Source organism: Oncorhynchus keta, unplaced genomic scaffold, assembly GCF_023373465.1.
Source record: "Oncorhynchus keta strain PuntledgeMale-10-30-2019 unplaced genomic scaffold, Oket_V2 Un_contig_28_pilon_pilon, whole genome shotgun sequence".
In the NCBI taxonomy this organism is placed as follows: Eukaryota; Metazoa; Chordata; class Actinopteri; order Salmoniformes; family Salmonidae; genus Oncorhynchus; species Oncorhynchus keta.
In genome coordinates this window covers 78,852-88,207 of record NW_026286334.1, presented here as the reverse complement: position 1 = coordinate 88,207, position 9,356 = coordinate 78,852, and the positions used below count along the sequence as shown (strand labels likewise).

Here is a 9,356-nt window from a genome sequence, read left to right as displayed (position 1 = left end):
GTTAGACAACATGAGACTGTAGACAGTAGATACAGTATGTAGGAGTGTGTTTATCAGTCAGACAACATGACAGACTGTAGACAGTAGATACAGTATGTAGGAGTGTGTTTATCAGTTAGACAACATGAGACTGTAGACAGTAGATACAGTATGTAGGAGTGTGTTTATCAGTTAGACAACATGACAGACTGTAGACAGTAGATACAGTATGTAGGAGTGTGTTTATCAGTCAGAGACAACATGACAGACTGTAGACAGTAGATACAGTATGTAGGAGTGTGTTTATCAGTCAGAGACAACATGACAGACTGTAGACAGTAGATACAGTATGTAGGAGTGTGTTTATCAGTCAGAGACAACATGACAGACTGTAGACAGTAGATACAGTATGTAGGAGTGTGTTTATCAGTCAGAGACAACATGACAGACTGTAGACAGTAGATACAGTATGTAGGAGTGTGTTTATCAGTCAGACAACATGACAGACTGTAGACAGTAGATACAGTATGTAGGAGTGTGTTTATCAGTCAGAGACAACATGACAGACTGTAGACAGTAGATACAGTATGTAGGAGTGTGTTTATCAGTCAGTGAATCTGACAGACTGTAGGTGTTTAAAGTACAGAGCTGTGGCCGATGATGAACTCCTGGGTGACCCAGCCCAGGCCAAGACAAGCACCCATCCAGGATATCACTGTGGCTGCGGTCCTCAGACTCATAGGTGGGGGCTGTTTTTGTTTGTGTAGAATTTTTGTTCATTCAACACTTTTAAAAATACAATATATAATTTGAACTGACCAATGAAGTGTAACCATGAGAACCTCCTCGTTAGGGCGCCTCGGGCAGCTCGGAATAAAGGAGAGATGCGGCTGACAGTCTGTGAAGAACATCGCCAGGGTCATCAACACATTCGCCAGACACGGACAGTCAGAAGGTAACCGTCTACTGTAAAGCTTCTGAAATGGTCCATCTATCCGTGTTGTAATGTTGGGGCGGCAGGGTAGCCTAGTGGTTAGAGTGTAGAGGTGGTAGGGTAGCCTAGTGGTTAGAGTGTAGAGGTGGACAGGGTAGCCTAGTGGTTAGAGTGTAGAGGTGGTAGGGTAGCCTAGTGGTTAGAGTGTAGAGGTGGTAGGGTAGCCTAGTGGAGTAGAGCGTAGGTTAGAGTTTGGACTAGTAACCGTCTACTGTAAAGCTTCTGAAATGGTCCATCTATCCATGTTGTAATGTTGGGGCGGCAGGGTAGCGTTGGACTAGTAACCGGAAGGTTGCGAGTTCAAACCCCTGAGCTGACAAGGTACAAATCTGTCGTTCTGCCCCTGAACAGGCAGTTAACCCACTGTTCCTAGGCCGTCATTGAAAATAAGAATGTGTTCTTAACTGACTATGTATGGAATACAAGTTTGTTATTAAGGCACATGAACCTTCACATATTCCAGAAGGCATTTCTGTCAAAAAAAATGCATTTTGATTTAGAAGAAAAAATGTTTACGTTTACAACTTGGAGTCCACCGCTTCTGTGACGTGGGACATGCGGAATGTAGTCAGATTCCTTGACTTTTGTTACAGACTTATTCTGAATGGATTACACTGTTGTTTTGGTCCTTCTCTGGTCCTTCTGTAGCTCATAATGACATCACAATGCCCCATAATGACATCACCATGCCCCATAATGACATCGCCATGGTAATGACATTCTGACACCCCTCACCCATAATGACATCACAATGTATGCATAATGACATGTAATGCCCCATAATGACATACAACACCCCATAATGACATCACAATGGATAATGACATCACAATACCCCATAATGACAACACAATACCCCATAATGACAACACAATACCCCATAATGACAACACAATGTATAATGACATCACAATGCCCCATAATGACATCACAACACCCCATAATGACATCACAACACCCCATAATGACATCACAACGCCCCATAATGACATCACAACGCCCCATAATGACATCACAACGCCCCATAATGACATCACAACGCCCCATAATGACATCACAACGCCCCATAATGACATCACAACGCCCCATAATGACATCACAACACCCCATAATGACATCACAATGCCCCATAATGACATCACAATGCCCCATAATGACATCACAACACCCCATAATGACATCACAACGCCCCATAATGACATCACAATACCCCATAATGACATCACAATGCCCCATAATGACATCACAACACCCCATAATGACATCACAATACCCCATAATGACATCACAATACCCCATAATGACATCACAATGCCCCATAATGACATCACAATGCCCCATAATGACATCACAACACCCCCATAATGACATCACAATGCCCCATAATGACATCACAATACCCCATAATGACATCACAATGCCCCATAATGACATCACAATGCCCCATAATGACATCACAACACCCCATAATGACATCACAATACCCCATAATGACATCACAATACCCCATAATGACATCACAATGCCCCATAATGACATCACAATGCCCCATAATGACATCACAATGCCCCATAATGACATCACAACGCCCCATAATGACATCACAATGCCCCATAATGACATCACAACGCCCCATAATGACATCACAATACCCCATAATGACATCACAATACCCCATAATGACATCACAATGCCCCATAATGACATCACAACACCCCATAATGACATCACAACACCCCATAATGACATCACAACACCCCATAATGACATCACAACACCCCATAATGACATCACAACACCCCATAATGACATCACCCCATAATGACATCACAATGCCCCATAATGACATCACAACACCCCATAATGACATCACAATACCCCATAATGACATCACAATGCCCCATAATGACATCACAACACCCCATAATGACATCACAATACCCCATAATGACATCACAACACCCCATAATGACATCACAACACCCCATAATGACATCACAACACCCCATAATGACATCACAACACCCCATAATGACATCACAACACCCCATAATGACAACACAACACCCCATAATGACATCACAATACCCCATAATGACATCACAATACCCCATAATGACATCACAACACCCCATAATGACATCACAATACCCCATAATGACATCACAACACCCCATAATGACATCACACCCCATAATGACATCACAACACCCCATAATGACATCACGAATACCCCATAATGACATCACGACACCCCATAATGACATCACGACACCCCATAATGACATCACGACACCCCATAATGACATCACAATACCCCATAATGACATCACGACACCCCATAATGACATCACGACACCCCATAATGACATCACGAACGCCCCATAATGACATCACAACACCCCATAATGACATCACAACACCCCATAATGACAACACAACACCCCATAATGACATCACGATACCCCATAATGACAACAACACCCCATAATGACATCACAACACCCCATAATGACATCACAACACCCCATAATGACATCACGATACCCCATAATGACATCACAACACCCCATAATGACATCACGAACCCCATAATGACATCACAACACCCCATAATGACATCACAACACCCCATAATGACATCACGACACCCCATAATGACATCACGAACACCCCATAATGACATCACAACGCCCCATAATGACATCACAACGCCCCATAATGACATCACAACGCCCCATAATGACATCACGACGCCCCATAATGACATCACGACACCCCATAATGACATCACGACACCCCATAATGACATCACGACACCCCATAATGACATCACGACACCCCATAATGACAACACGACACCCCATAATGACATCACAATACCCAATAATGACATCACAATACCCAATAATGAAAAAGCAAAAAAAAAGGTTAAGACACGTTGTTAATTTATAAAAATAAAAACTGAAATATTACATTTACATCAGTATTCAAACCCTTTACTCAGTACTTTGTTTTAGAACCTTTGGCAGCGATTACAGCCTTGAGACTTCTTGGGTATGACGCTACAAGCTTGGCACACCTGTATTTGGGGCGTTTCTCCCATTCTTCTCTGCAGATCCTCTCAAGCTCTCTCAGGTTGGATGCACAGCTATTTTCAGGTCTCTCCAGAGATGTTCAGGCTCTTACTTGGCCACTCAAGGACATTCAGAGACTTGTCCTGAAGCCACTTCTGCATTGTCTTGGCTGTGTGCTTAGGGTCGTTGTCCTGTTGGATGGTGAACCTCGATCCTGACTAGTCTCCCAGTACCTGCCTCTGAAAGACATTCCCACAGCATGATGCTGCAGATGGTGCCATGTTTCCTCCAGATGTGACGCTTGGCATTCAAGCCAAAGTGATTCATATTGGTTTCATCAGACCAGAGAAACTTGTTTCTCATGGTCTCAGAGTCCTTTAGGTGCCTTTTGGCAAACTCCAAGCGGGCTGTAATGTGCCTTTTATTGAGGAGTGGCTTCCGTCTGGCCGCTCTACCATAAAGCCCTGATTGGTGGAATGCTGCAGAGATGGTTGTCCTTCTGGAAGGTTCTACTATCTCCACAGAGTAAGTCTGGAGCTCTGTCAGTCACCATCGGGTTCTTGGTCACCTCCCCGACCAAGGCCCTTCTCCCCTGATTGCTCAGTTTGGCCTGGGGGCCAGCTCTAGGAAGAGTCTTGGTGGTTCAAAACTTCTTCCATTTTAAGAATTATGGAGGCCAATGTGTTCTTGGGGACCTTCTGAAATGTTTTGGTTTGTTCTCCAGATTCCAAGAACACAGGATGAGATGTTACTATCCGAATCTGAGATGTTACTATCCCAATCTGTGCCTTGACACAATCCTGTCTCGGAGCTCTACGGACAATTTTATTTAACCTCATGGCTTGGTTTTTGCTCCGACGTGCACTGTCAACTGTGGGACCTCATATAGACAGGGGTGGGCCTGTCCAAATCATGTCCAATCAATTGAACAGGTGGACTCCAATCAAGTTGTGTGAACATCTCAAGGATGATCAATGGAAACCGGATGCACCTGAGCTCACAATCACCCGACTTCAACCCAATTGAGATGGTTTGGGATGAGTTGGACTGCCCAGTGAATGAAAAGCAGCCAACAAGTGCTCAGCATATGTGGGAACTCATTCAAGACTGTTGAAAAATAATTCCAGGTGAAGCTGGTTGAGAGATTGCCAAGATTGTGCAAAGCTGTCAAGGCAAAGGGTGGCTACTTTGAAGATACTCAAATATAAAATATATTTTATTTATCACTTTCTTTTGGTTACTACATCATTCCATGTGTTTTATTTCATAGTTTTAATGCCTTTACTATTATTCTACAATATAGAACATTTTAAAAATAAAGAAACTCTGGAAGGTTTGAGTAGGTGTCCAAACTTTTAGTAAGGTATTTAATTTTTAATTGTCTAAACCTATTTTCGCTTTGTCGTTATGGGGTATTGTGTGTAGATTGCTGATATTTGTATTTAATTGAATCCATTTTAGGTTAAGGCTGTAAACATAAAATGTGTAAAAAGTCCAGGGTTCTGATTACCTTCTGAAGGCGCTGTACACCTCGTTTCCTGATAACCTCAGTTTCTGAATACCTTCTGAAGGCGCTGTACGCCTCGTTTCCTGATAACCTCAGGTTCTGAATACCTTCTGAAGGCGCTGTACGCCTCGTTTCCTGATAACCTCAGTTTCTGAATACCTTCTGAAGGCGCTGTACACCTCGTTTCCTGATAACCTCAGGTTCTGAATACCTTCTGAAGGCGCTGTACACCTCGTTTCCTGATAACCTCAGGTTCTGAATACCTTCTGAAGGCGCTGTATACCTTCTGAAGGCGCTGTACGCCTCGTTTCCTGATAACCTCAGTTTCTGGGTGGGATGTATGTACCTGTAACCCTAACTCTTCTGCTAAAAACAAAAAGTAATTCTGCTCAGATGGAACCAGGCAGACAGGACCGGGCAGACATCTGTCCAGTCTCATCTGAGCAGAATTACTTTTTGTTTTGTTTTTACAGATGAGACTGGACAGATCTGTGTGTCTGAATTGGACAGATGGCCAACCAATGAGTCTCTGTGATGTCATTTCCAGGTGTTCCCTGGGAGGTCCAGCTGGCAGCTGTCTACACTGTCTACGACCTGTCGCCTAGCAACCCCAAGGAGGCTCTGGCTGCGCTGGCGTCATGGCGAGGAGAGACCACCCAACCCGTCCCACCCGCTGTCACCAGCTGCATCACACAGATCGCCTCGCTCTGCCGACACATCAAAACCTAGTCCCTAAAACCTAGCTCCTAACCCCTAGCTCCTATTCCCTAGTCCCTTAAACGTAGCTCCTATTCCCTAGTCTTTAACCCCTAGCTCCTAACCCATAGCTCCTAACCCCTAGTCCCTTAAACGTAGCTCCTATTCCCTAGTCTTTAACCCCTAGCTCCTAACCCATAGCTCCTAACCCCTAGTCCCTTAAACGTAGCTCCTATTCCCTAGTCTTTAACCCCTAACTCCTAATCCCTAGTCCCTTAAACGTAGCTCCTATTCCCTAGTCTTTAACCCCTAGCTCCTAACCCATAGCTCCTAACCCCTAGTCCCTTAAACGTAGCTCCTATTCCCTAGTCTTTAACCCTCCACACCCCTAGCTCCTAACCCCTAGCCCCTAACCACTAGCTCCTAATCCCTAGTCCTTAAACCTTCCACACCCCTAACCCTTAGCTCCTAGCCCCTAACCCCTAGTCCCTAACCACTAGCTCCTAATCCCTAGTCCTTAAGCCTTCCACACTCCTAACCCTTAGCTCCTAACCCCTAGGTCCTAATCCCTAGTCCTTAACACCTCCACACCCATAGCTCCTTAACCCCTAGTCCTTAACACCTCCACACCCCTAGCTCCTAATCCCTAGTCCTTAACACCTCCACACCCATAGCTCCTTAACCCCTAGTCCTTAACACCTCCACACCCCTAACCCCTAGCTCCTTAATCCCTAGTCTTTAGCAGCTCCACACCCCTAGCTCCTAATCCCTAGTCCTTAACACCTCCACACCCCTAACCCATAGCTCCTAACCCCTCCTAATCCCTAGCGCCTAACCCCTCCTAATCCCTAGCTCCTAACCCCTCCTAACCCCTAGCTCCTAACCCCTCCTAACCCCTCCTAATCCCTAGTCCTTAACACCTCCACACCCCTAACCCATAGCTCCTAACCCCTCCTAATCCCTCAGAAGCCCTAACCCCTCCTAATCCCTAGCGCCTAACCCCTCCTAGCTCCTAACCCCTCCTAATCCCTAGCTCCTAATCCCTAGCTCCTAATCCCTAGCTCCTAATCCCTAGCTCCTAATCCCTAGCTCCTAACCCCTAGCTCCTAACCCCTCCTAATCCCTAGCTCCTAACCCCTAGCTCCTAACCCCTCCTAATCCCTAGCTCCTAATCCCTAGCTCCTAATCCCTAGCTCCTAATCCCTAGCTCCTAATCCCTAGCTCCTAATCCCTAGCTCCTAACCCCTAGCTCCTAACCCCTAGCTCCTAACCCCTAGCTCCTAACCCCTCCTAATCCCTAGCTCCTAATCCCTAGCTCCTAATCCCTAGCTCCTAACCCCTAGCTCCTAACCCCTAGCTCCTAACCCCTCCTAATCCCTAGCTCCTAACCCCTAGCTCCTAACCCCTCCTAATCCCTAGCTCCTAACCCCTCCTAATCTCTAGCTCCTAACCCCTAGCTCCTAACCCCTCCTAATCCCTAGCTCCTAACCCCTCCTAATCTCTAGCTCCTAACCCCTAGCTCCTAACCCCTCCTAATCTCTAGCTCCTAACCCCTAGCTCCATTGCCACTTGTACAGATCTGAAAGGATTTTCCTAGGTCCAAGTATGTTGCCAATCAGAGGACAAGGTGAAGCAGCATCCATTTGACTGTTAACCGATCCATACCTTTTCAGATCTGACACCTTGAACCCTGCTGTGGACTGAACTTCTGGGACTCCTTTTAATGTCCATATTATTTATCTGCTGGTTAACGCATCACGTTCCCCTTGATGTTTTCTGTTACGGTTCTTTATATGTTAAGCATGACTTTGTAAATATGATGTTGTGTACAATATCTTCTTACTTTTGTAAATGTTTTGTAAATGTTCACTGTTACAGAGCCTATTATTTCTATTTAATTTGACAAATTAAAATCTAAGAGGTAAACATTGTTTAATAATATGATTCAATTATCGTCTCGTGGAAGACTGCTCCACTTCTCCATATTGACAAGCATCCATCCAGCATTCATATCCATCATTCATTATCCATCCATCATCAGCCATCCATCCAGCATTCATCATTCATCCATCCATTCAGCCATCCATCCAGCATTCATTATCCATCATCCATTCATCCATTATCCATCATTCAGCCATCCATCCAGCATTCATTATCCATTCATCCATTATCCATCATTCAGCCATCCATCCAGCATTCATTATCCATCATCCATTCATCCATTATCCACCATTCAGCCATCCATCCAGCATTCATTATCCATTCATCCATTATCCATCATTCAGCCATCCATCCAGCATTCATTATCCATCTAGCATCCATCCATCCATTGTCTGTCCGTCCATCATTAATTATCCATCATCCATCCATCCAGCATGCATCATTCATCCATCCATTGTCCATCATTCAGCCATCCATCCAGCATTCATTATCCATCTAGCATCCATTGTCTGTCCGTCCATCATTAATTATCCATCATTCATCCATCCATTGTCCGTCATTCATCCATCCAGCATTCATTATCCATCTAGCATCCATCCATCCATTGTCTGTCCGTCCATCATTAATTATCCATCATCCATCCATCCAGCATGCATCATTCATCCATCCATTGTCCGTCATTCATCCATCCAGCATGCATCCATCAGCATGCCATCATCATCCATCCATTGTCCATCATTCATCCATCCGTTTGTCCATCCAGCATCTATCCATCCATATCCATTATCCATCAATCAACTATCCATGCCACTGCTCTGTCTTGACCTTTTAAAGGGTCATTATTACTGACCAGTGAAACTAAATGGGGATGGTGGGGAAAAGCCTGCTCGTTGTCCTTCCCATTGTGGTGATAGAAAGCCTGCCCATGATGGCACATAGAAAAACCAAGTGAAACTGGAACTATTCTAGAACATTCAAAAAGCAAATGTGTTCTTTTCAGAATCACCTTTATTTACCAAGAATATTTACACATACCTGGTGATATGGTGATGCTAGACAACACTCAAAATGTTACCATATCACCAGGTAACATTCTGAGTATGTTGTCTATCACTAGCAGCACCATATCACCAGGTAACATTCTGAGTATGTTGTCTATCAG

At 44.5% G+C, this 9,356-nt stretch overlaps 1 long non-coding RNA gene across 1 annotated transcript; it reads left to right on the top strand.

The window, feature by feature from the left end:
- Window positions 1–618: 618 nt before the first annotated feature.
- LOC127923251 (uncharacterized) lies at window positions 619–8,179 on the top strand. The gene is made up of 3 exons (XR_008113799.1): window positions 619–721; window positions 833–934; window positions 6,105–8,179. It is a non-coding gene; the product is annotated as an uncharacterized LOC127923251 (long non-coding RNA).
- Window positions 8,180–9,356: the final 1,177 nt, after the last annotated feature.